The sequence below is a fragment of the Chrysemys picta genome, chromosome 25 (assembly GCF_011386835.1).
Source record: "Chrysemys picta bellii isolate R12L10 chromosome 25, ASM1138683v2, whole genome shotgun sequence".
Classification (NCBI taxonomy): domain Eukaryota; kingdom Metazoa; phylum Chordata; order Testudines; family Emydidae; genus Chrysemys; species Chrysemys picta.
In genome coordinates, this window is record NC_088815.1 from 2325754 (window position 1) to 2352335 (window position 26582).

At 52.7% G+C, this 26582-nt stretch overlaps 1 protein-coding gene across 1 annotated transcript in view; it reads right to left on the minus strand.

Annotated features, from left to right (window-relative positions):
• CTXN1 (cortexin 1) overlaps window positions 1–24912 on the minus strand; it is an 88242-nt gene extending 63330 nt beyond the window's left edge. Inside the window, exon 1 of the mRNA XM_005312212.5 lies at window positions 24770–24912. The gene's annotated coding sequence lies outside the window, so the exon portion shown is untranslated. The remainder of the gene's footprint in view (window positions 1–24769) is intronic.
• Between the last annotated feature and the right edge of the window lie 1670 nt (window positions 24913–26582).

Here is a 26582-nt window from a genome sequence, read left to right on the forward strand (position 1 = left end):
CATTTCCAAGGGAAAATGTTGATTGTGACAAAAATTTCCAATTTTTCAACTGGAAAATTCAAAACAAAACATTCTGTTTCCATCACAAATGTCTAAATTTTTCATTTCAACATTTCTGAGTTGAAATCTTTCAGAACTTTTCATTCTGCAAAGTTTTTCACCATTTCACTGTTTTTGTCCCATTTTGCGGGGAAGATCAATGTGGAAATGTCAGCATTTCCCGTGAGACAGAGATTCGTCTCTCCTTGGAACACCAGGAGATTCCAAGCCTGGCAAGGTTTGCTCCCGAGTTTCCTGGTCAATTATTAGCCAATCAGAAGGGTGAACTATCTCAGCTGGGGGCGGAGCCCCGTCAGGGGAGCTGTGCTGCCAAGATAAGAAACATAGAATCACGGGGTTAGAAGGGACCACAAGGGTCATCTAGTCAAATCCTCTGCCAAGATGCAGCATTCATTGTGTCTAAACCATCCCAGACAGATGGCTCCAGACTTCTTTGGAAAACCTCCAGCACAGCACCTTCCACAACCTCCCTAGGCAGTCTGTTCCATTGTCCTAACAGTTAGGAAGTTTTTCCTGAGATTTAATCTAAATCTGCTCTGCTGAAGTTTGAATCCATTGCCTCTTGTCCTGCCCTCTGTGTGGCAAAAGAGAACATTTCTCCATCTTTTTTATGGCAGCCTTCCAAGTATTTGAAGACAGCTATCATGTCCCCCCCACTCTCCTCTTTTCCAAACTAAACATACCCACTTCCTTCAGCCTTTGCTCGTATGGCTGCATTCCAGCCCTTTGATCATCTTTGTTGGATCCTTTCCAGTTTCTCCACATCCTTTTTATAAACATTGGTGACCAAAATTGTGTTTTGCGTTTTATGTTTTGTTGTGTGTTATTTGTCTTGTTGCTAGCATTGTTGTGTATTGAAAACTACTACATTAGGCAGAAAAGGATTAATAAGCATTTTATCTGTATTTACAGAAACCAATGTTGCAGAAGGGTGGAGGTCAAGGAATGTCAGTCTTGGCATTGAATGGCAGGAAGTTACCAATCACCTGTTAAAAGGTAAAGAGGTAACACAGTTCCTAGGACAAACAAAAGGCAATGTGGGGAAATGAACCATCCATATCATGCCTGGATTGGTAACTGGTTAAAAGATAGGAAACAAAGAATAGGGATAAATGGTCAGTTTTCAGAATGGAGAGAGGTAACTAGTGGTGTCCCCCAGGGGTCTGTACTGGCCCCAGTCCCAGGGGCGGCTCTAGGCACCAGCAAAGCAAGCAGGTACTTGGGGCAGCCCATTTGCAGGGGTGGCAGGGAGCCAGCATGGGAGCTGAGAACCAACCGGGGGCCCTGGGAGCTGTAGTTCCTTGGTTAGCTCCCTGCCTATAGAGCCAGCCCTGGAGCAGGAGGGGTTGGATGGGTTTCTGAATTCAGGAACAAGATTTGTTGTTTCTCCACTTTTACATTGCTATCTTGCTTGTTTTCTTTTCATGTGTGATAAGAGGCATGAGTAGATTCTTTGGAGTCTGTTATGCCCCAATGATTTTAGAATAGTTATGTTAGAAGATGACTAGGTAATGAAATATATATGTAAGGTCAGAGCAGGACTTAGAGCAGGGCGCCTCTCTCCTGTGCTCTCCATGCTCTCCAGCTGGTGCCGAGGTGGCATATGGAGATTGAGGCTGCCTGGCTAGAATGCAGAGGGGTGAGGAAGAGAGCCGGGGAGGAAGATGAGATGCTGGGCTGAAGGGCAGGAGATCAAAGGGAGGAAGGGATGGGAGCCTGGGGGTAGCAGAGTTGCAGGGAGGACAACAGAAGACAGGTGGGTGGTAGGATAGGAATAAGCGAGGAGAGGGGTTGGATAGGTATGGGGGAGTGCTGAAACGCACAAGCCATTCGGGAAAGGCTAGGAGCAGTGAGGGGAACATGGACAGGATGGGACAGAAGGGGGCAGGGAGAATCTGGGGACACAGGGGCAGAAACTTCTGTAATCACTACAGCACATTCCCCTCCAGAATCTGGAATTGAACCTAGTCTCGATGAGTCTCACCATTCCTCAGCTGTCTAGCAAAGAGCTGTGAAATCCACGGTCTACCTGTCTTTACCCTCCCTCTAGTGCAGTGGTTCCCAAACTTTAATAACCTGTGAACCCCTTTCACTAAAATGTCTAGTCTCACGAACCCCCTCCTAAAAATGTCTATTTCCAGGGATTTTCTCCTTTACCTGAGTATAAATTATAAAAGCAGTGATCTTGGAAATATAAAATGTGTTTTTATGACATGCTTATTACACACTATTATTAATTATTATTTATCATTACAGTATTTTTATTACATTATGAAAATGGCAACACTCTTCCAAGATCTCACTTTCGTAGCTTGTATCACTTTGAATAAGCCTGTTATAAAACAAGGCTCCTATGTTTCATCAAGGAGGATCAGATGTGAAACAGCATGAAGGTATTTAAGAAGCCAACTCAAAGAGTTCCTCCTACACAAGCATTCAGGTCTTGAGCAGTCCAGGAAAACAGCGCACGTTACAACAAAGCTCATACTAGTTCTTCATAATAATTTTAAAAACAATACTAGCTGCTTATTTATTTTAAAAACAGCAAAAAAAAATCCACCTCCCTTTCCATTTCTTATAAGGAGTTTTGAAGTTTAAATCTCCTCAGTGTGATATACATTATAAATTAAATTCTAATTTATAATTATAAATTGAGCTGCTTAGCTCTTGGAAGTCTAGAGGCTCCGTGCTGCTGGTCCCGTGCTGCCTGGGGTCCCTATGGACAGCTCTGTCTGCCATTAGGGAATGTTTTCCCAAGAACCCCCTGTAACATTTTGCGAACCCCCAGGGGTTCACGAACCCGTTTGGGAACCACTGCTCTAGTGGCAGGGCCACAGAGAAGATGATAGTCTTCTATTGCTGCCAGCTACTCCATTAGCTCAAGTGAGAGAGGCCTGTGCTGTGGATCTAAAGTCCAAACCCTGCTGATGATCTGTGTGGGGGTCAATATGGTTCAATGTGATGGAATTTCTGTTTATTCAGTTTTCTAAAATAACTAGGAAATGACGTTTAACAGTTATGTTAAATGAATGTTCCAGTTGCAGGGTCAAACACTCAGAAGTTAGGAAGTCCCAGCCAGAGGCTGCCTGTACTCAGTGGGGCACAAACTTTTCCAGTCGTGTCCCCCCTCTTTACCATCACTGCACAGCCAAGGCTTCCTCAGCAGCAGAGCTTGGGTTGAAGGTGGGGTGGGGGAGGAGCTGGGGTGGAGCTGAGGCTGGGGGTGGAGCAGGACTGGGGTCTGAATGGGGTTGGGGGAGGAATGAGGCTGCGGTTGGAGCTAGTCTGGGGACAGAGCAGGGCTGGAAGCGCAGTGCTTCCTCCCCATCCCCCATGGGGACTGGCCTGGGCCCAGCCGCAAGACCCCCAAATGTTCCTCCAGAGTTCACCCTGCAGTTTGGGAGCCATTGCTGTACTGTGAGCTGTTTGCTACTAAATTCTGTGCTCCTATGTGTGTGACCAGCACCCCATGCATCTGGGGCTCTGCTCAGATATAAAATGTATGAGATAATTCTCTCTGTGGAGATGCTGAGGGCCTGCCTCCCATTTTCTCCAAGGCCCAAACTGTCCCTGCTGAGCCTAGGCTCAAACTGTCCTCACCATAAGAACATAAGAATGGCCACACTGGGTCATTGAAATGATAGGCTACATACCCCAGTTAGTAGTTCTGGAAGTTCACATTTGAGTTCCTTCAGAACTTTTGGGTGAATACCATCTGCTCCCGATGACTTATTACTGTTTAATGTATTAATTTGTTCCAAAACCTCCTCTAATGACACCTCAGTCTGGGACAGTTCCTCAGACTTGTCACCTAAAAAGAATGGCTCAGGTGTGGAGATCTCCCTCCTGTTCTCTGCAGTGAAGACTGATGCAAAAAATTGAATTAGCTTCTCCGCAACAGCCTGGTTTTCCTTGAGAGTGCTCCTTTAGCACCTCGATTGTGCAGCAAGTGGCCTCTCGGATTGTTTGGCAGCTTCCTGCTTCTGATGTACTTAAAAAAATTATTGTTTGGTTTTGTGTCTAGTGCTAGTTGCTCTGCCAATGTTTTTTTGGCCTGCCTGATTATACTGCTACACTTGACTTGACAGAGTTTACGTTCCTTTCTATTTTCCTCGGGAGGATTTGATTTCCCATCTGAAAGGACATCTAGTTGTCTCTAACCACCTCTTACTCTTTTGTTTAGCCCTGGTGGTGGGTTTTGATCCTGTTACTGTTTTTTTCTCTCATCAAGGCCCAGACTGCCCCTGCTGAGCCTAGTCGGGAGAGAGGCTCGTTGGTTCAGCGGCTCTGAGCTCTGCCTCCCCTGGCGGAAGGAGAACTGGCTTTGTTCTGCCGGGAGGCTGGGAGTGCTCTGAGGTTCAGCAGGAAGGAGGATTTGTATTCAGGTCACTCTGAAAGGGACGAACTGGATTGACAGAGTCATTCTCAGGGGCTGGGACTGGCTCATTTATAGATGAGTCTCCTGCACAGAATTCAGTATTTCAGTGCAAGCGAATCCAATTTGCTTGCCAGACAGTGTATCCAGAAGCAGCTGGGGCTTAGACGGGAAATGGATAATATTAAACAAACACAGAGGCAGCCATAAATTAACTGCATTACCCCCCGTGTGACACAATCAGCCCATTCTCACAGGCTCAAGTTTCCCAGTTACTGAACTCAGTCTGATCAAGGGCCTAAATTATTCAAGCCCAATTGGCCAGACAGCCATCACTGAGCTGTAGGCAGGTGCCAGCAAAGAGCCAGCGGCTCTTCCCATCCCTTCCAGCAAGTGCCAAGAGCAGAGCTTGGAACCAGCATCTGGGTCTCACAGCACAACCCTCCCTTAGCTGAGGCTGCAGCGGGCCCAGCAACCTCTGTGCTGCAGTCCAGCCAGCCCCAGAGGGGCAGCGCACTGCCCTGAGTGGCGGGATGGGGGGGGAGGTTTACTGCGCCCTGTTTAAGCCCTTGAGGGGGACACTGGTGTTACTCAAACACCTATTTCCAACAGCTCATTCTGAAGCCAAGCCTGAGCGACAGAAGAAGGGGCCAGCCGGGGTAGCCCCAGAGAGGGTGGGAGTGGACAGGCTAAGCAGACGAATGCATGGGCTGTTACAAGGATCCAAACAGGTGGGAAAACACCCAAAGACGGTCAAACCAACCTCTCCTGGCTCCGTCTGCCCGGGGCTTGACTCTTGCCAAACCAGCCTCTAGTAATAATCCTAAAGGAATCAGTTGTGGCCAGAGGCATAGCCCTGCATGGCTAAGGATCTTGTTAGCAGAGCCAAGAGGAAGCAGACTGCCACCTCTCAAGGTCAGGGGCTGGGCAGTTTGTTGTTATGTGATTTATTCCAACCCTGTTGACGTTTCATGTGAAGGTAGGGCCTGGGGGAGGCAGGGAGGGCTGGTCCCCACAGGAAGGTGGGACCTGGGGGGCAGGGAGGGCTGGTCCCCACCAGAAGGTGGGACCTGGAGCCCAGAGTGGGTAGCCCCAGGTCATACAGGCCGTCTGTAGCAGAGCATGGCCCTGAGCCAGGGTGACTTTCAGGTCAGCTCTCTGGCCACTGGGCCGTGCCCCTTTGTGGTACCTTTTCCCCCTGCTCTCTAGTCCAGCCTCTCTCGCCACCCCACCTTGTGATTAAAGACTGGGGGCCAGAGCCTCAGTGGGCGTAAAGTGGCATAGTGCCTTGGATGTCAACGCTGATTTACACCCTGGGGCTCTGGCCCAGTGTCAGGCTACCAGGAAGGGGGGTGAACAGCTGCCATCTCGGTGAGGCGCCCGGGGACACGTGGTTGCCAGCACAAGCACCTGTGCCAGGTGGAAGGCCAAGTGGGGACCAGGGCCGACGGGGGGGGGGGGGAGAAAGCCGGTACAAATTACCAGGGCCCGGCTCCCCCCCTTGTTTCGGCCCTGTTTAGCCAGTCCGCCCTTGCTGGGGGGCCCAAAAATTTTTTTCATCTGGGCCCGAACCCGCTCTCGGCAGCCCTGGGCCCCACTGCCTGACACCTGTATGGAGGCTGGCTGGGAAGCAGCCTTGACAGCAGCCCGTGTGTGCTGTCCGTGTCTGTGCCGCACTGCCCTCTGCTGGACAGAGCATGACAGGCCCTGGGAGCCCTTGCCTGGCCTGGCTGGGCTAGGGACGCAACATGCGTGGGGGCAGGAGAGGGCGTGTTATGAAACAGGAGGGCACCAGTTCTTCCCCCCACGCAGCTAGTGGACAGCAGTGATGTGTGCACGCCGCCCGGGACACCCCAGAGCTGCCAAGCAATGCAAAGGGAAATGAAGCCCATGGGCTCAGCAGGATTTTCACCCTTTTGTGGTCATGCAGAGGGCAGCGTCCCCACACAGGCTGCACTCTCAGCCTCAGGACTAGCACTGAGGCTGCCCAGGAGCGACTGAAGAACCTTCCTCACCTGGCCGCTTGCTTTTCCCACAGCTTGTGGGTCCCAGGCATCTTGCTCAGGAATGAGGAGAGAGCCCAAAGCTGAACGCTGAGCTCCCACTGCCAGAGAGCAGGCAGAGCAGGCCCTCTCCGCCCACCCACTGCAGGGCACAGCATCCTGCTCCATCCACTTCCCAGCCGTCAAAACCGGACACGTGGCTAAACCAGGGGAGCCCAGCTCCCCACAGCGAACGTCCTGGGGAGAATCGCAGGATTGCTTTGTCTCACACACAAGCTGGGTTCTGCATGAACCCCTAGCAGAGCAGGCCTGTGGAGCTGCAGACAAACTACCACCAAGCAGGCCACTTCCCTCTGCCAAGGGCCTTCCTCATGAGCTCACGCTAGAGTATCACCCTGGGGCTTCTTTGAGCAGCCAGCCCATATGCCAACCTGCGGGGGGGAACTGGTCTGCCCAGCTAGGGCCGATAGGTCACATTAAGAGGTCAGGTTAGGGGGAAGGAGCCAACATGGAGCCTTGTCCTTGGCAGGTCATGGGGGATGTCCACAATTGAAGAAGGATGGTGATAAATTCAAGAAGGTTCCAGGGGTGCTGGAACTTTTATAGTGGGGGGTGATGCTGATCGATACCATGGAAAGCACGTATTCGGTGTTTGCTATTACTACTTGGAGCCAACCCCCCTCGCCCCCCCCAGCACCCCTAGTTCCAGCACCAGAGAAGAGCCACAGGAATGCTCAAAGGCCTGGAAAACCTGCCGTACAGTGAGACTCAAGGAAAGCGATCTGTGTAGTTTAACAAAGGGAAGGTTAAGGGGTGACTTGATCTGCCTCTATAAGTAACTGCATGAGGAACAAAAACTTGATACTAGAGGGCTCTTCAATCTAGCAGACAACGAGATCACAAGATCTAGTGGTTGGAAGCTGAAGCCAGACAAATTCAGACTCACTGGAGCAATTTCCCAAGGCCTGGGCTGGATTTTCTGTCTCTGGAAATCTCTAACTCAGTGGGGATGCTCCAGTTCCAAGAGGGATGAATTGAGGGACGTGCCCAGGCCTGTGAGATGCAGGAGGTCAGACGGGATGATCACAGTGCTCCCTTCTGGCCTTGGACTCTGTGCAGCCACATGAGGTTATAATGGCTAGTGGCCGCTTGAGAGGAGAGGGCTCAGCAACCACTCCTGCGCCCAGCTCCAGCCGAGCCTGCTCAGGCTCCTGAAAACATCTCGTTTGCATGCACAGCTGCCATAGCCAGCCCAGTGCCAATAGGGATCTAGGGGTCAGATTTTCAAATGCTAAGGAAATTCCATGCCTAACTCCCTTAGGTGCTTCTGGAACCATCCCTCCCCCCGACACACCCCCATCTGTGATGGGCTAGCCCAGATGAGATGGAGCCGTTCGAGGCAGGAGAGATCTGTCAGTCTGTCCTGTGTCTCCTTGGGGGCCAGTGTGAGCTCCCTGCCTAGCTATGCTCCGGACTGTCTGTGGATAGCGTAGGATGGGCTCCGCGCCCTGCTCCGAGGGGCTGGTTCAGTCAAGCAGGTCTCACATTTCCCACGTCCAGGCCCATGAGCCAGAGCTGCTTTGGAGTCTCCCATTAACAGAGCGTCTCAGGCCCTCTCAGACCCCAGGGCTGCTCCCAGACAGCAGTCACAGAGGGGTGAGGCTGAGATGGGTGGCTGGCAGGAGCTGGGCAGTGGTGTAGTGGGTGAACGAAGGAGAAGGGACCACGCTACTGGAGCAGGGTGGAAGGGACACATGGGGGGGAGTCCGGAGAGTGGGACAGTGGCCAGGGATCCCATACAGCACTTGGGCTCGGGGCAGGCTGCGGGGAGGGGGATGGGCTCTTGGGGTCAGGAGGGACTGGGAGGTGGTGCTGGGCCAGGAGATATGGCACAACTTGCCACCGCAGGAGGGAGAGGGTAGGCTGGGGTCCAGCACACGGCTGCTTCATGCACTGAGAGTGACTGCAGCTTCTTCTACCAAGCGTGCTGGTTTCACAGTGACCTGCCCCGCTCACGCCCCGCAGCTGGGAAATCTGGCCTGTCTCTTGTTACAGGTGTAGACTGCAAGCCCCTTGTTGCAGGGCATTTCTACCCTTGCACACTGGGAGCCCCGTCTCTGGCTGCAGCCCAAATAATCAACAGCAGCAATGCCCTGGTGGGGCCATTCTGAGTGTGCAGGACTTGGCCCTGGGAATCCAGCAGCCCTGCAGAGTCCGTGCACAGCTCAGGGCCAGGTATTCGTCACAGCCCGGATCCAGCTGGCTTTGCCTTTCCTTCCTTTCAGTCTCACTGTCTCCATCCTATGGCCCCACACCAGCCCCCCTCCTGCGGCCTCCCCAGAGCCCTTAGCACATCCCCCTTTGTTTCTGTAGCCCAGAGATACCTATTTAGTGATTGTGAGTCATGGTAACTAAGGCAACCTGTCTTTGCAGGGCGAGGATGAGCGAACAGCACCAACGCACTGACAACTCACCCTGTCACTTCTGTACAAAACACCAACAAGCTGCTGGGTCTCTGTTCCCTCCCAAAGCGAAAGGATCCACCGGCCCTGCCCAGCTCTCTAGCCTGGGCCACCCCACCCATGGCCAGCCCTGAGCAATGAACTAGGCAGCAGGTCTGCAGGAATAATGGCATGAGGCCGGTAACCTGGGACTGCATGGTACGCACAGGGTCCGAGCTAAGGCTGTGTCGTTCTCAGGGGCAGGATTTCACTGCCACCAAAATAAATCTAGCTCAGACTTCAAGCAGTGTGGACAAGGCCCGAACTGCTGATGTAAAAACCAAGCAGGAGAAAAGGGAAAAAACATGAAAAATAAAGTAAAATTCGACCATCCTGGGCTTCTTATGTCTCTTTGCAAGTCATTGCTCATGGATCTCGCCTTTAACTAGCTAACGAGCCCCTTGTGGCTGTGTCGCCCGCAGGGCCCCTACCCTGCTGAGACACCCAACGCTGTTAAGCACTGTGCCCCACCTGCAGCTTGGGGCTGGCTTCACGGGGAGCCCAAGGGAGGGAAAAGGCCCAGAGAAAGGCTGGCACTCCCATGGGAGGTTCACAAAGGCTCTTGTGTGTTTGTGCCTCTGTGTGTGTGCGCCTGTCTCCCCGTGTGTGTGTGCGTATTTGTTTGTGCCTACCTCTGTATGTGGCTGTTGGGCGACAAGATGCCCAAGGGAAGGAACTGTTTTTCCCTGAAGGCCTTCGACGTATCTAGCTATTGGGGCTGGTGTTGTTGTTGGCCCATCACTCTGCTTTATTATCTCTTGGATTTATTTATTTGTTTATTCTGATGCACTGACGAATTTATATGCTCAAAGCATTAGCATTTAACGACGCCGTCTCCAAGCAGAGACACCAGAGCTGCCTTTTGCCGCATCTTGCTGCCCGGAGAGGTTGGAGTGTCTGGCTAGTCCTCCTCCCCCCCACCCCTGCCCAAGAGATTTGGGGAGGGGCAGCTCTTGATGGAAATGGCAGAGGAGCCATCTGCCATGTCACTGGCCTTTACAGGCATTCTCCTCAGCCAGCAGTGATGATGTGAGGCCCAGGTTACTGGCTCCTGGATGTGCTATGGCATGGTGTGAAATTAAGTTGCTCAGACAGCATGGTGATAAGCATGGGTGATAGATAGATAGAGGGGGGGTGGATGGGGATAGATAGATAGATAGGATCTGGAATGCAAAATTACACATGTATAAATATCCACTCGGTTGCTAAAATCAGAGTTGTTGACACAGTTACTATGTGTACAGGACCTACGGGTTTACTGCCGCAGTGGAGGCCAGCAGAGGAAGCCCAAGTCACAAGTGAGTGAGGGTGGGAGAGAGCGATGGAGGGAGGGGGAATGGAGTGAGCGGGGGCAGGGCCTCAGAGAAGGGGCGGGGCAGGGGCATGGCATCTGGGATGTGGGGGGCAAGGGTGTTTGGGTTTGTGTGATTAGACAGTTGGCAACCTTAGTTTGGCAGCGAACTCCTCCACACCAAGCACCTCAGTTCTGATCTCTAGCAGTATGAAGCTCCTGTTGACGTCCATCGGTGAGAGCTTTCCTGGCACAAGGGCTGTGCCCGCTGAGCCCTGCATAGCACTGACTGGCTGAGAAGAGGTGCATGCAAAGGATGGTGAGCGAGGCGCGAGATCCCAGTGCTGCCTAACACCCCCAGGTCCACATGAGCGTGGTAAACTCCTCATTGGTCAGAGATATGCCCTGGGAATGACTGAACTGAACTCTCCCCCGTGAGGGTAACTAGTTTAACCTGCCCCACATGAAAGCAAAGCAGCATGCAGTCCCAGGGCACTTCCAGACTCTCCCTAAGCCCACCACCAAGTCTTTGCAAAGAAAGAACAGCTACAAATATATAAAGTAGGAGGAGATGGGCTCCGTCAGCCACTGCTTTCCGCACAGCCCGCTGCTCTCCGAGCTTCCCGCACAGCCCGCTGCTCTCCGAGCTTCCCGCACAGCCCACTGCTCTTGCCAGCTCACCTGAGTTTTATCATGAGTCATGGGATATTTGGTGTTTTTCTTAAAGCCCCTGCTCCTGGAGGCAGGTGATTATATGAGAATTTCAGCTTTCACAACAGAAAGGTAAATTTCTAGCTTGTGAGTGTGGAGAAAACCTGGATAACATGACCCGCTAAAGGCGCAGCCACCAGAAGGCAAAGCAAAAGACCCAACATTTACTAGTGCTAAAAGTCTCATGATTTTTAAATCATTCCCATGACCTGGGGGGCTGGGGTGTCTGACCCCTGGAGTTGCCAGACTGAGACTCCCCCAGGCCTGGGGCTAGGCTGCTGTTTATAAACCCCCTATTACCCAGGAGGCCTTGCCAGGAGCTGGGACTATGAATATGGCTGCCGTGCTGGGCTGGGCTCTCCTGGATCTCACAGACTCCTTGGCTGGGAGCTGTCAAGCCTGGCCTTGTCCCTGGCCCTGAGGGGAAAGGAAAGTCCAAGCCCAGCCTGGTGCCAGAGCCCAGCCCTAGGACATGGACTGTCTGGCACAAAGCCTGCACCCCCTCTTCCCATCGGCTGCCCCCTCTCCAGCACATGGGGCTTTGGCTGGGCTCTGGAGGGAGGGTTCCCCATAGGGTCTGCCTGTCCCTCCCAGCCAGCACTGAGGAAGCAGGGCCTGGGACCAGCCCTTAGCCAGGGCCAGCTCCTCAGCTGGTGTAGGTCAGCACAGCCCCACTGAGGTCAATGGAGGGCTCTCGGTTTGAGCAGCTGAGGAGCGGTACTAGGAGGCAGCAGGGGACATGCCTGGGAGGTGGCTCTCCCCAGGCAAGGGAGGGGCATGGTTCCACCTTCCCTTTCTTCCTGCTCCCAGCTCCCAGTGAGTGCTCTGTAGTAAAGATCCTTGTTTGCTGTGTTGATTTCACACGCACCACAGAGCCAGAGAGGCATTTCTCTGCAGCACTGGACCGAATAACAATGGGCTTCTCTTTGTGAGCCGTTCCGGAGACATGGTGACCTGATGATAACGACCCGCAATAGACACAGCTAAACCCTGCTGAAGAATACATATTATGTATTAGATTAGCAGTTATACACCCAAATTGGCCTGTACCTTTAGTATCATCCTGAACACTGGTGCTAAGTATGCCAGGACCCTTGCATTAGCTGCAGTAAGCCTTGGCTTGGATAGATAGGAAAACTGCTGGTATCAGGACAGATGATCATTTCTTCATCACAACAGGAAAGGAGCTGCCCATACAAACCTAGGAGGTGCCTTCATCCCCTTAGTACCCGAAACGGCTACACTCAGAACAAAGGTAAGGTGCATCATAACTCAGACTGCAAAGGGTGCACCACGGTACCAAAACAAACAGGGCAAAAAGCCACCTAGCTAAATGATGTATGCGGTACCCTTTCCTACTGCCCAAGCAGGGTGTGAAAGGCTCCAGGGGCGTAGCTTTGGGGAGCACACCTGAGTAAGGTGAATGTAACAGGACGCTGCACAGGACGGCTCTTCGGAGACTGGTATCGTACAGAATCTTTCCCCTGTACCATCTTCATAAACCTGCCTGACACTGGTTATTTGGTCTCTTGAGTGTATTTTATAGGAAAATAACGAACCCAAGCGTGGCCAAGCACTTGACTATCCAATTTATCAACAATAACATGGACATGCTCAGACTCCTCAGGCCTTCGAAGGTTCTGAGTGAGTCGGGGCCCTGTTCCTGGCCATTCTCCACAGCTCCTGCCACCAGCCTTTAGCAAGCCCCAGTGATCCCAGCTCCTGCCAGGCCCAGCTGGTGCCACGCCCACAAGGAGTCCGTAAGGAGCCCAACAACTCAGCCTGCCACCAAATGAGGCACCTGTTGCTGCATCCCTATTCAATGCAAAGCTCTGCATGAGTTAATATGCATACCTGGGAATAATTTGCATACCCCTGCATAACCTTACATTTCAGTTAGAAAAAAACATTGTGCAGGGATGTAGTGCGAAGGGAGCGCTCCATCCACCTGCAGGGATGAGGCAAACGTCCCCCATACTCTGCCCGGACGGCTGCTGTCGGAAGTGGCCCTGCGCAGGGTGCTCAGACTGCAACACCTGAGCCGGGCTAGTAGGACCCTTTGCCTGCAGGGTCCGTACAGCTCCTCAGGACATGGAGTTGGGGCCTCATGTTTGTTCCAGTTCTGCCCACACAAGGCAGGAGAGAGGGGCGGGGGGGCTCAGCGAGGAGCAAGAGCAAAGTGCCTGGTGCTCACACCGTCAGGGACATGCCCAGAGCACACCCAGGTCAGTAGCATGGACTTCCCGGGAGCTGGCTGGGTCCTTCTCACAGAATCATACAGAGTCAGGATCCAGCCACAGGTCCCGGCTGTCTGGGCACCACTGAGCAGCGTCTGGTCAATGCACCCCGGGCACAGCCCCCAGGGCTCTGTGCCTCTGGGCACCAATGGGCAGCATTGGGCACAGCCCCCAGGGCTCTGTGCCTCTGTGCACCACTGGGCAGCATCTGGTCAAGGCACCCTGGGCACAGCCTCCAGTCTCCAAAACCCATACTTTCTCCCCTTGCTGTTTTAGGATCCACTGGGCTATAGAGAATGCAAGTGGTGTTAATTCAGGTGTGAACACGGCCTGGTTCCCCATAAAGCTTGTCCGGCCCAAAGGAGAAGGGACTTTCCCCAGCTGTCCCTCCCCGCTGAGCACTCCAAACAGCTCACTTAGCACCTGGACAGGCCATGGCCCAGGTCAGAGGAGCAGGTGAAAATTCAGGATGCAGACAGCTCCCTCCATTGACCTGTCAGATCTTCCCCCAAGGCCAGAACTGCCAACTACTACTGCTAGTACTCAGCAGGAAGTTCAAACACCAGCACTCAGACCACGTAAAATCATGAGACTGACCAAAAATTGGGAGGCTTTTTTTTTAAAAGATGAACCCTGTTTTGTAGTCTGCAGTTCTGAGTGACCTTCCCCTTCTCCCGCCATGTGTGTCCAGTCACACAGTGTCACCAGCTCCCAACACACGTCAGCCCTTGCTCCAGGAGCTCTAAGTAGAGGGCTGTCCGAGGTCTGGGCCCATTTGTGCTGGGTGCTGTACAGAGTAAGGCAGTCCCAGCCTGCAGCCTAGTGCACAGTACAGTGACCCCTGCTGGCCACCTACAGGTGACAGGCTCTATAGCTCAGCAGAATCCTGAGGCAGCCAAGGTGCTAATGTAGGATGATGATGAGGCACCTGCGAGAAGATGGTGCTTTCTGCAGAGTTATGTTGATTAAATCGAGTTCAGAGCTTTTGGGAGCTCACACAGGCTGGGTCTTCCATTCGGTGGACACACACACATGCACACACACATGCTGCTCTCCACCTCAAACCCCCTCTCTCCTAAAGCTTTCTTTCCATCCTGTTCTTAAAGGCACAGCTCCAATTATCCAAAATACAAGCATCACAAATGCAATTTACAAATATTATGAACACAACATCCAAATGCTCTTCTAAACACCATTTTTGCAATATAAAAACATGCCAACAATCATCTTTAAATTAAGATCTCAACCTACATTATCTCACACCCCACAGGGCATCAGTTAGGAGGGAACCCAGACCTCTCTAATCCACAGAACTGATCATGGCCCATTAGGAGTAACTAGTGGGGACAAGCACGCTGTTATCTCTGTGGCCCGGCCCATACAAGGAGACAACACACACATTCTAAGTAGGTTTCACAACTTTTTATGAGATAGCACTAGAATGATGGTCATTGGTATTCCTTGTTTCTTTCCCTAGCTCTGGGAGCACAGTGTGGCCTCATGCTTACCACCAGATTAGCCAACTATAACAGGACTCTTAAGAACATAAGAACGGCTATACTGGGTCAGACCAAAGGTCCACCGACCTATCCACCGACAACCAATGCCAGGTGCTCCAGAGGGAGTGAACCTAACAGGTAATGATCAAGTGATCTCTCTCCTGCCATCCATCTCCACCCTCTTGACAAACAGAGGCTAGGGACACCATTCCTTACCCATCCTGGCTAATAGCCATTAATGGACTTAACCTCCATGAATTTATCTAGTTCTCTTTTAAACCCTGTTATAGCCCTAGCCTCCACAATCGCCTCAGGCAAGGAGTTCCACAGGTAGACTGTGCGCTGTGTGAAGAAGAACTTCCTTTTATTTGTTTTAAACCTGCTGCCCATTAATTTCATTTGGTGGCTCTTAGTTCTTATATTATGGGATATTCTCTGTCTTATTCTCTATCCCTTTTTTAATGATTCCTAACATCCTGTTTGTTTTTTTGATTGCCGCTGCACTCTGCGTGGACGTCTTCAGAGAACTATCCACGATGACTCCAAGATCTCTTTCCTGATTAGTTGTAGCTAAATTAGCCCCCATCATATTGTATGTATAGTTGGGGTTATTTTTTCCAATGTGCATTACTTTACATTTATCCACATTAAATTTCATTTGCCATTTTGTTTCCAATCAGTTTTGTGAGATCTTTTGAAGTTCTTCACAGTCTGCTTTGGTCTTAACTATCTTGAGCAGTTTAGTATCGTCTGCTAACTTTGCCACCTCACTGTTTACCCCTTTCTCCAGAACATTTATGAATAAGTTGAATCGGATTGGTCCTAGGACTGACCCTTGGGGAATACCATTCCATTCTGAAAATTTACCATTTATTCCTACCCTTTGTTCCCTGTCTTTTAACCAGTTCTCAATCCATGAAAGGATCTTCCCTCTTATCCCATGACAACTTAATTTACGTAAGAGCCTTTGGTGAGGGACCTTGTCAAAGGCTTTCTGGAAATCTAAGTACACCTTGTCCACTGGATCCCCCTTGTCCACATGTTTGTTGACCCCTTCAAAGAACTCTAATAGATTTATACCTGCCTCTGGAGATTTCCATTACTTGCATCTGAAGAAGTGAGGTTCTTACCCACGAAAGCTTATGCTCCCAATACTTCTGTTAGTCTCAAAGGTGCCACAGGACCCTCTGTTGCTTTCTATAGATTAGTAAGACATGATTTCCCTTTACAGAAACCATGTTGACTTTTGCCCAATAATTTATGTTCTTCTGTGTGTCTGACAATTTGATTCTTTACTATTGTTTCAACTAATTTGCCCAGTACTGACACCAGTCTGTAATTGCCGGGATCACCTCTAGAGCCCTTTTTAAATATTGGCGTTAAATTAGCTATCTTCCAGTCATTGGGTACAGAAGCTGATTTAAAGGACAGGTTACAAACCATAGTTAATAGTTCCACAATTTCACATTTGAGTTCTTTCAGAACTCTTGGGTGAATGCCATCTGGTGACTTGTTACTTTTAAGTTTGTCAATTAATTCCAAAACCTCCTCTAGTGACACCTCAATCTGTGACAATTCCTCAGATTTGTCACCTACAAAGGATGGCTCAGGTTTGGGAATCTCCCTAACATCCTCAGCCGTGAAGACTGAAGCAAAGAATCCATTTAGTTTCTCCTCAGTGGCTTTATCATCTTTAAGCGCTCCTTTTGTATCTCAATCGTCCAGGGGCCCCACTGGTTGTTTAGCAGGCTGCCTGCTTCTGATGTACTTAAAAAATATTTTATTACCTTTTGAGTTTTGGGCTAGCTGTTCTTCAAACTCCTCTTTGGCTTTTCTTATTACATTTTTACACTTAATTTGGCAGTGTTTATGCTCCGTTCTATTTGCCTCACTAGGATTTGACTTCCACTGTTTAAAAGATGCCTTTTTATCTCTCACTGCTTCTTTTACATGGTTGTTAAGCCACGGTGGCTCTTTTTTAGTTCTTTTACTGTGTTTTTTAATTTGGGGTATACATTTAAGTTGGGCCTCTATTATAGTGTCTTTGAAAAGTGTCCATGCAGCTTGCAGGGATTTCACTCTAGTCACTGTACCTTTTAATTTCTGTTTAACTAACCCCTTCATTTTTGCATAGTTCCCCTTTCTGAAATTAAATGCCACAATGTTGAGCTACTGAGGTGTTCTTCCCACCACAGGGATGTTAAATGTTGTTATATTATGGTCACTATTTCCAAGCGGTCCTGTTACAGTTACCTCTTGGACCAGATCCTTCGCTCCACTCAGAACTAAATTTAGAATTGCCTCTCCCCTTGTGGGTTCCCGTACCAGCTGCTCCACTTTAAATGCAGTCATTTAAAATATCGAGAAATTTTGTCTCTCCATTTCGTCATTGAAATCCCCCACTATTATTGAGTTCTTTATTTTGATAGCCTCTCTAATCTCCCTTAGCATTTCATCGTCACTATCACTGTCCTGGTCAGGTGGTCAATAATAGATCCCTACTGTTATATTCTTATTACAGCATGAAATTTCTATCCATAGAGATTCTATGGAACATGTGGCTTCATTTAAGATTTTTACTTCATTTGATTCTACATTTTCTTTCACATATAGTGCCACTCTCCCCCCTCCACCCCCACACGACCTGTTCTGTCCTTCTGATATATTTTGTACCCCCGAATGATTGTGTCCCATTGATTGTCCTCACTTCACCAGGTTTCTGTGATGCCTATTATATCAATACTCTCCTCTAACACGAGGCACTCTAGTTCACCCGTCTTATTATTTAGACTTCTAGCATTTGTGTACAAGCACTTTAAGAACTTGTCACTGTTTATTTGTCTGCCCTTTTCTGATGTGTCAGATTCTTTTTTATGTGAATGTTTCTCATCTGATCTGGCCCATACTTTATCCTCTTCCATCCTCTCCTCCTGACTAGAACCTAGAGAATCTCTATCAATAAACTCTCCTCTAAGAGAAGTCTCTGTCCAATCCATGTGCTCCTCTGCAGCAATTGGCTTTCTCCCATCTCTTAGTTTAAAAACTGCTCTGCAACCTTTTTACTGTTAAGTGCCAGCTGTCTGGATCCACTTTGGTTTAGGTGGAGCCCATCCTTCCTGTATAGGCTCCCCCACCCCAAAAGTTTCCCCAGTTCCTAATGAATGTAAACCCCTCCTCTCTACACCATCGTCTCATCCACGCATTGAGACTCTGAAGCTCTGACTGCCTACCTGGCCCTGTGTGTGGTACTGGGAGCATTTCTGAGAATGCCACCATAGAGGTCCTGGATTTCAGTCTCTTTCCTAGCAGCCTAAATTTGGCCTCCATAGAATCATAGAATATCAGGGTTGGAAGGGACCTCAGGAGGTCATCTAGTCCCACCCCCGTGCTCAAAGCAGGACCAATTCCCAACTAAATCATCCCAGCCAGGGCTTTGTCAAGCCTGACCTTAAAAACCTCTAAGGAAGGAGATTCCACCACCTCCCTAGGTAACCTCCCTAGCTTCACCACCCTCCTAGTGAAAAAGTTTTTCCTAATATCCAATCTAAACCTCCCCCACTGCAATTTGAGACCATTACTCCTTGTTCTGTCATCTGGTACCACTGAGAACAGTCTAGATCCATTCTCTTTGGAACCCCCTTTCAGGTAGTTGAAAGCAGCTATCAAATCTCCCCTCATTCTTCTCTTCTGCAGACTAAACAATCCCAGGACGTCTCTCCTACCCTATGTCATTGATACTTACATGTACCACAACCACCAGCTCCTCCCCAGCATTACACATAAATCTATCTAGATGTCTTGAGAGATCCGCAATCTTCACACCAGGCAGGCAAGTCACCATATGGTTCTCCTGGTCATCACAAACCCAGCTATCTATGTTTCTAATGATCGAATCTCCCATTACTAACACCTGCCTTTTCCTAATGACTGGAGTTCCCTCCCTCGGAGAGGTAACCTCAGTGAGAGAGGATACCCCAACACCATCTGGAAGGAGGATTCCAACTATGGGAAGGTTTCCCTCTGCTCCCGTTGACTGCTCTCCTTCCCTGAGCCTTTCATCCTCCTTAACAGCGCAGGGGCTGTCTGACCAGAGGTGGGACAAATCTACAGTGTCCTGGAAAGCCTCATCAACATACCTCTCTGCCTCCCTTAGCTCCTCCAGTTCCACCACCCTGGCCTTCAAAGCCCATACGCAGTCTCTGAGGGCCAGGAGCTCCTTGCACCGAATGCACACATACGCCACCCGCCCACGGGGCAGGTAATCATACATGCTGCACCCAGCGCAATAAACTGGATAGCCCCCACTCTGCTGCTGGGCTTCTGGCTGCATTTTCTCCTACAGCTGCCTAGGTTACTGACAGGGGTTTTTGTTTAAATCAAGACATTTTGATTAGTTACGTTTAAAGGTTTTACAGATGGCAAGTGGGCAAAGTCACCCCCTTCCCAAACTCCCTCTCGAAACTCCCTGGTCGCTGACTCATGGCTTTATAAAGCCCTGGCCTCCCTGATAGCCCCGCCCCCTGACTAAGGCTCAGCCATTGAACAAAGGCTTCTAGATTTCAAAACCTTGTTTAGAAGCTCACAGCTTCCAATTGCCGGCCACAGCACACAGTCCTTCAAACGAACAAACACACAGACAGACAAACACAAGCTCAGCACACAGCAAGTAACCCCCAAACTCTTGTTTGCAGGGTCTGCTGTGTGCCGCCCTTCGCATCCGGGAATGTTTCACCTTCACCGTGAGCTGGCTGATGTAAATGACTGGACAAGATGCAGAGAAATGGAGAATCATGACCCCAGTTTGAAGCAGTTGGCAGGGTAACAGATGCACTGTCATCTTCCTGAGTCTGCAGGCAGATGGCGCCTGTTCCTCTGCCACTCACAGCTGTGCCAAGCAGCCTGGAGTGATACTCTGAGGTTGGTCCCATGCTCAGAGTCCTGTGGGCAGCACTGAAACTTTGATTGTTCGGGTCAGTTTTGCGCTGCAGGCTGCACAGCTTGAAAAAGCTTTGAGCAACAGTAAAGGCAGCCACTGGGGTTACTCGTGGGACCCAAATGTAACAGCTGCTGGGGAATGGCAAGCTTTCGTGGGTAAAAACCCCACTTCTTCAGCTGCATGGAGTGAAAATTACAGATGCAGGCATAAATATACTGACACTGGTTCTCCACTTGTAAGGTAACTCCCTTCTCTTCATGTGTCAGTATATAATGCCTGCATCTGTAAGTTTCACTCCACGCAGCTGAAGAAGTGAGGTTTTACCCACGAAAGCTTATGCCCAAATAAATCTGTTAGTCTTTAAGGTGCCACCAGACTCCTCATTGTTTTTGTGGATACAGCCTAACAGGGCTACCCCTGATACAAGTAGACAAGGAACACCCAGCTGGTGATGGGGGAAGGAAAAGCGGGCAGGACGGACGGGGGGAGGGAACAGGGCAGATTCTGAAAGGTCACTTGGATCTTGCATGGAGGGGGAATATCAGGATGGGGGGAGAGCTGAAGCACAGAGCCTGTCACTGCTCCTGTCACCCAAAGGCTAGCAGCAACACGCTGTAGCCGGGGAGGGAGGAGCAAGGTCTGGGTACAGGAGGGAAGGGAGGGGGTGAAGCGGCCACGCTCAATAACCAGCCAGGCAGGCAGGTGGGTGCTGATCGGAGCAGGCCACGAGGAGCCAGTAACAGCAGGGTGCTGACATCCAGCATCAGTTAAATGCCAAGAAGCTGAGGAACGGATGCGGGGAGCCCAGGGTTCAGCCGGCTGTGAAGGAGGAGCTACCCACATAGGCTGGTGAAGTGCTCATGGTGGAGATGCTGGGTGCATGTGACCCCAAGATCCTGTGACTCCAGTTCAGGCTGCGGTAGCTGGTTTGGTCTCTGGTTGCAGAATGCTCTGCGTTTGGCCCAGGAAGCCCGGCTGCACCGAGCACCGCCTCCCGCCCCCAGCTCTGGCCGCTCACAGCCCTTCCCAGAGCCAGCCCCCCGGGCACCACCTCCCAGACACCTGCTGTGTCACTGAAAGGGCAATCCTGGGCAGCACAGCACAGTCAGACACTGCAACACCTGTTCTGTGCCAGAGGCTCTCTGGGCAGAGTTAGCACAAAGAGCGAGGGGCAGACAATGGAGAAAAAAATTCATCTGGGGGCCATGAACACAGGGCTCAGCCCAGAGGGCCTGATCCGGCCTCACTCACCCAGCTTCTCATCAGGGAGACAGTGCAGCCTCTGCTGATTCCCAGGCAGGCCTGCAGCGCCTGGGCTGGAGAGCAGGAATCAGGCCCGATTCAAAGGCAGTTGCCACTGCCACTGTAACCCTGACCAGTCCCTGTGGCCAAGGCAATTCTTGGCCTTTCTGTCAATAAGAGGATTACTTAGGAATGATTCTGGGGCAAGTCTCTGGCCTGTGCTGTACAGACTAGGTGTCCACATGGTCCCTCCTGGCCTTGGGATCGATGACTCTGTGAGAGGCCAAGCTATGCTGGGGCCCCTTGCCCAGCGGGGACTGCACTTACACTGCCCCAGCACACACACAGAAACGTGCTTCCTCATCATTGACCTGGCCTGGCCCTGGTGCCCTGCGTCCCGCATCCAGCCCGTGAGCTGACCAGAATCCTGCCACCCCCAGCCCTTTCTTATCTCCCAGACCTGTAACTCTCTAGTTAAATGAAGCAGCTCCCGCTCAGGGCTGGAAGGAAGCATCCTCATGGCTGTTAAGTTCCCCTCTGCATCTTAGATTAAGGATCCCTGGTCCAACAGATTTCCATGTAGGAATATTTGCAGTAAACCCAAGTGCTGCTCCCAGACTCCTGACAACGTTTTCTTCTGAGGAGCAGCTGCTAGGAAACACTGACTCCACATTTACTGAGTTGGCAACCTGGGGTAATTCACACCCATGCCTGCACGTGTTCCCCACATCAGCCTCATGCTACCCCCTCCAGGGCCACAGCTGGGATCAGTCACTGCAACCAGAAGTCTTTGCTTCAGTGTCCCCCCCACACTGGCACAGGCAATCCTGGACATCAGGCAGCAAGTGGCCCATGGCCCCAGGCGTGCCGCCATGCCCTCTGCTGGTAGCCACTCTCTGGTGGCTGGTGGAGGGGAGAACTGCAGCCGTCTTTGGTGGGAGATGAGCAGGGTTGAGCTGCTGCACGAGCTGCATGCCTTGCTGCTATGCCAACGTGGTGGGGGGGCGGGGGCTGGCTGCAGTGGCTTGTTAGTACCTCCTTGTGGAAGGGCAAGATGCTTCCTCTGCACAAAAACTGGGCAGAGCCTTGCTCAGGAGGCCAGCTGTACCCACTGCCAGGCTCTGCAGGTCCCCGCAGTGCGTGGGAGGGGGGGCTGAGAGGAGAGCTGGAGGGTTAGTGGGGCACAGAACGCATCCACAGGGGCTCTGCGGTGCAGGGCTCTGCCCAGCCAAAGCACTCTGGATCTGTGAGCAGGTGCCTTGCTGAGCTCCATGCAGAGTGACGGACCCCCACAGACAGGAAAGGAGAGATCCTTTCACTCCCAGCTGGGGCAGAGACCTTCCAGCACCTGAGCCTGGTACCCAGGACTGGCAAGCAGGCTGGGGTGGGGAGGAAGGTCCCAGCCCTGCCGAGGATCTTGAGGAAAGGTGGGAGACCCTCCGACTGTCTGCCAATGGAGAGCGAGTGGCTGTGAGCTGGGACTGTGCTAACTGTGGGATACTGGAGATGCCAGACGTGCTTTCAGCACAGCCTGGAGAGAGAGGCTTCTCTGGGGACCTCATGTACAAAGGAAACATCGGCCCGTCTCCCCAGACCCTAGGGCTGCACACCCACCATACACACACCACCCCCACTGGCATTCAGCAGCCACCTCCTCTTCCTCACGCTGACCAGAATGCCACCTTGGCGAGCAAGCAAATGTCCTGAGACAGCAAAACAACTGACATATGCAACTGCATCATCCCACCAGGGTCTGCCCTGACCCCCGCTGAAATCAACAGCCAAGTCCCTTGCCTGCACGCTGCACTTGTGGGGTCACTAGCCTGCACTGTAACCAGGAACTCTTGTACCACCCACATGGGCTTGGACATTCCTGGGAGCAGGAGCATGTCCCCCGAGGGCCTGCAGGCCAGCTGCCAGCTTTGCTGAGTCTGAGGCTTATGTCCCAGACTGACAATTGCCGAACAAGCAGAAATGATGCAAGTCGGGTTCAGGGCCGGCTCCAGGGTTTGGGCCGCCCCAAGCAGCCAAAAAAAAAAAGCCACAATCGCGATCTGCGGCGGCAATTCGGCAGGAGGTCCTTTGCTCCCAGCGGGAGTGAGGGACCGTCCGCCGAATTGCTGCCGAATACCTGGACATGCCGCCCCTCTCCGGAGCAGCCGCCCCAAGCACCTGCTTGCCAGGCTGGTGCCTGGAGCCGGCCCTGGTCAGGTTGTGCGTCCCCCTCTAGAGAGTAGCTGGGGTGATGGTCTGGCACAGGGGGGAAGAGTCAGGATGAGACGGACAGTGCAGGAGGGCAGAGACCCCAGAACAAACCCGTTCTTCACCATGCACTGGCAACAGGGCACCCCTATTAGCCTACGGAGAGAAAAGCTTTAGGACAGATTTATGGTGACTTGACACCGAGGAGAGCACAGAACTGCTCCTGCAGACGGAGAGCTGATTTGGGGATCAGCCTGGGGGAGGCAGGGTGCCTGGGAGCCTGTTCTTTCACCACCCTGCCCAGTCCTTCAGAACTTGCAGCAATTAAAAAAACAACATTTTCCCAATAAACCCCCACATCAGATGCGGTTTCTGGTGATCCTGCGGGGAGCTCAGCTAGCCAGGCTCTCTCCTTCCAGCCTTGGGTTGTTGCAACTGGGATTTCAGCTGGCTCTCCTTGCAAAGCCCTGGCATGAGCAGCGCTAGTGCACATAGAATCATAGAATATCAGGGTTGGAAGGGACCTCAGGAGGTATCTAGTCCAACCCCCTGCTCAAAGCAGGACCAATCCCCAACTAAATCATCCCAGCCAGGGCTTTGTCCAGCCGGGCCTTAAAAACCTCTAAGGATGGAGACTCCACCACCTCCCAGGCCAGACTCCCAGACTAGCCTGGCATTGCCAGTCGGCCTTACTGGCTACACATGTTCCTGCTCGCCTGTGGTTCCTACAGGATCTGTCATTGACAGCTTTTAAACTCGGCCAGATCCTCTTCTGTTTTAAGGCTTTACACAGAATGCTCCTCTTGGTCCTGCACCTCCATAGGAATCAGTACATTTATTTTACTTGTGATCTTTACGGTTTGTGAAATTAAACTACTTGATGAAAAAGTTTCCCACATTCCATACAGGTTCTACTGAGCCCACAGACCGGGTGGTTTTCAAAGAACATCGGTAGCAGCACCCGGAACTGGACCCAGTCCGAGACACACACCTCCCAGGTAGATCTAAGAACCCAGCAGAAACGGCATCTTTTTACTTCTTTCCAACTGGCTACATGCTGAACATTCCTGACGACTCCTGCGGCTTTAGCCTCCAGACTTTTGGGGAATGTCTCAGATAATGATTAAGAATTTTTTTAAACCGCAGGAACTATGTAATAATTTCTTAACTAACGGGAGATTATTCCCGGCTGTTTGCCCTGAGACGTTCAGTTTGTTAGTATGTTTTATAACGCTGCACATCAACCATGTGATCGGTACATTGTACAGATGTAAACATGAATCAATAATAAACAATCAATACCCAGTAATCCCGCCGCGGTTCGGAGTTGGAGTAAGGGCGCTTTACGGGGAAGCAGAATCCGTCCCTGTGGCAGGGAACTGGCTCACTAATGAAATGCACCGAGCGCTGCTCACGGCATCATGATTTCACCTGACAGCGGCTTTTAAGTCCTGGCCCCGGGAGGCCAGCGAGCACCGCACGTTGGTTCAGCCCCAAAGCGACCTGGACGGGACCGAAGCGAACTTCACCTGGGGCGAGTCGCAGCTGATCTGACCCGGACCTCCCCGGCACCGATCCGCCGGCTGTGGCAGGAGAGCAGGCGCCAGCCCAGCGCCGCGGGGAGCTCCCTGCCCCGGGCAGCCCTGGGCATCCCCTGCCCGCCCTCCCGCTCCTGGACAGTGCCGCGCCCTGCCGCTGGGAGCGGCCCTTACCTGCCTGGGGCTCGGCTCCGGCTCGGCTCCTCGCGCGGGTCCCTCCGGCGCAGCGCCCAGCAAGGCTGGACCGGGCAGCGCTGACACGGAGGCGAGCTCCGAACGCAGCGTCTCCGGCTCCTGGCGCAACACGCCCCGGCTGCAGCGCGGAGCTGCCCGGCCCGGCTGGGCTGCCAGGCTCGGGGGTTTGAATTCCACCAGCCGCTCCTGATTGGCTCGCGGGGACTAGCCAAGGGGGGCGGTGGCACAGCGGGGGGGAGGGGTGTGGTGGGTCTGCGGGGGGGGACAAGGGGGTGTGGTGGCGTTGCGGGGGGAAGGCGACGGTGTGTGGTGGGTCTGCGGGGGGGGGACAAGGAGGTGTGGTGGCGTTGCGGGGAGAGGGCGACGGTGTGTGGTGGCGCTGCGGGGCGGGGACAGAGGGTGTGGTGGGGCTGCGGTGGGGTGCAAGGGGGTGTGATGGCACAGGGTGGGGTGGCGCTGCGGGGGAGGCGGGGGTGTGGGGGCGCTGCGGGGAGACGGGGTGGCGCTGCTGGGGGAAGGGGGTGCGGTGACGCTGCGGGAGGCGAGGGGTGTGGTGGCGCTGCGGGGGGGTAAGGGGGTGTGGGGGCGCTGCCGGGGAAGCAGGGGGTGTGGCGGGGCTGCGGGGAGACAGGGGGGTGGCGCTGCTGGGGGAAGGGGGTGCGGTGACGCTGCGGGAGGCGAGGGGTGTGGTGGCGCTGCGGGGGGTAAGGGGGTGTGGGGGCGCTGCCGGGGAGGCAGGGGGTGTGGCGGGGCTGCGGGGAGACAGGGGGTGGCGCTGCTGGGGGAAGGGGGTGCAGTGACGCTGCGGGAGGCGGGGGGGAGGGCGAGGGGTGTGGTGGCGCTGCGAGGGGGCAAGGGGGTGTGGGGGGCAAAGGGGGGTGGCGCTGCGGGGAGGCGAGGGGGGGGCGCTGCGGGGCGGGGGAGCTGCAGCCCCTGCCGCCAGCTGTGAGCCTCCAGTCCCAGGGCAGGGGCACATGTTCCACTGGCTGGGCGTGGGCCAGGGATGCCCGGGCTGGGACTGGCCGATGGCAGCGCTGCATTGCGTGCTAAGCACCAGCCCCAAACTGGAGCGCGCTTTATTTCCAAATATTCGCCAAGCAGGCAGTGCTGCTGCAGCTCCTCGGCCTTCCCCACGGGGCCAGGGCTGGGCTGATCCCCGGGCTGGCAGCGGGGGTGACCCCCCCCCCCCAGTGCGCGCAATCTCCATCACTGCCACTTGCACCCCAGGATCCCTTCCGGCCGCTGCACCAGAGTACCCCCGCCCCCAGCATACCCACAGGGCCAGCCCATGGCTGGCGCCACTTTGCGGCTCCCGCTCTTTGCTCCCTCGTGAAGGGTTCAGCAGCAGAGGTCCCCAGAAGCTCCCCCAGGCTCAAGGAGTCCCTCTGCTATAAGCACTGCTGGAGTGGGGGGAGGTGGAGCAGAGGGACCCCCCCCCATTACACCCCCCTCACACACACACAGCTGTCTGTCCCTGGGCCAGCAGTCCTGTGCACCGCCTGTAGTCGAGTTAATACAGGTTCTTATACCATATTCATCACCATAGGATTCAAGCACCTTCCAGTACTGCACTAAGGAACAGGACTAACATCTGTCCTGTTTCCTTTGTTCTCTCCTCCACCCCCAGGGGGAGGCATGTGGTCTGTGGAGTGCATTGGTTTTGAATGTATACACTCACATTGATCTATTGCTCTAGTAAATATCCTTGGGGGGAAGGGGGGGGGGCTTACCAGTAGCATTTAACTTCAGAAAGGGCAACTACACAAAAATGAGGAAGCTAGTTAAATAGAAA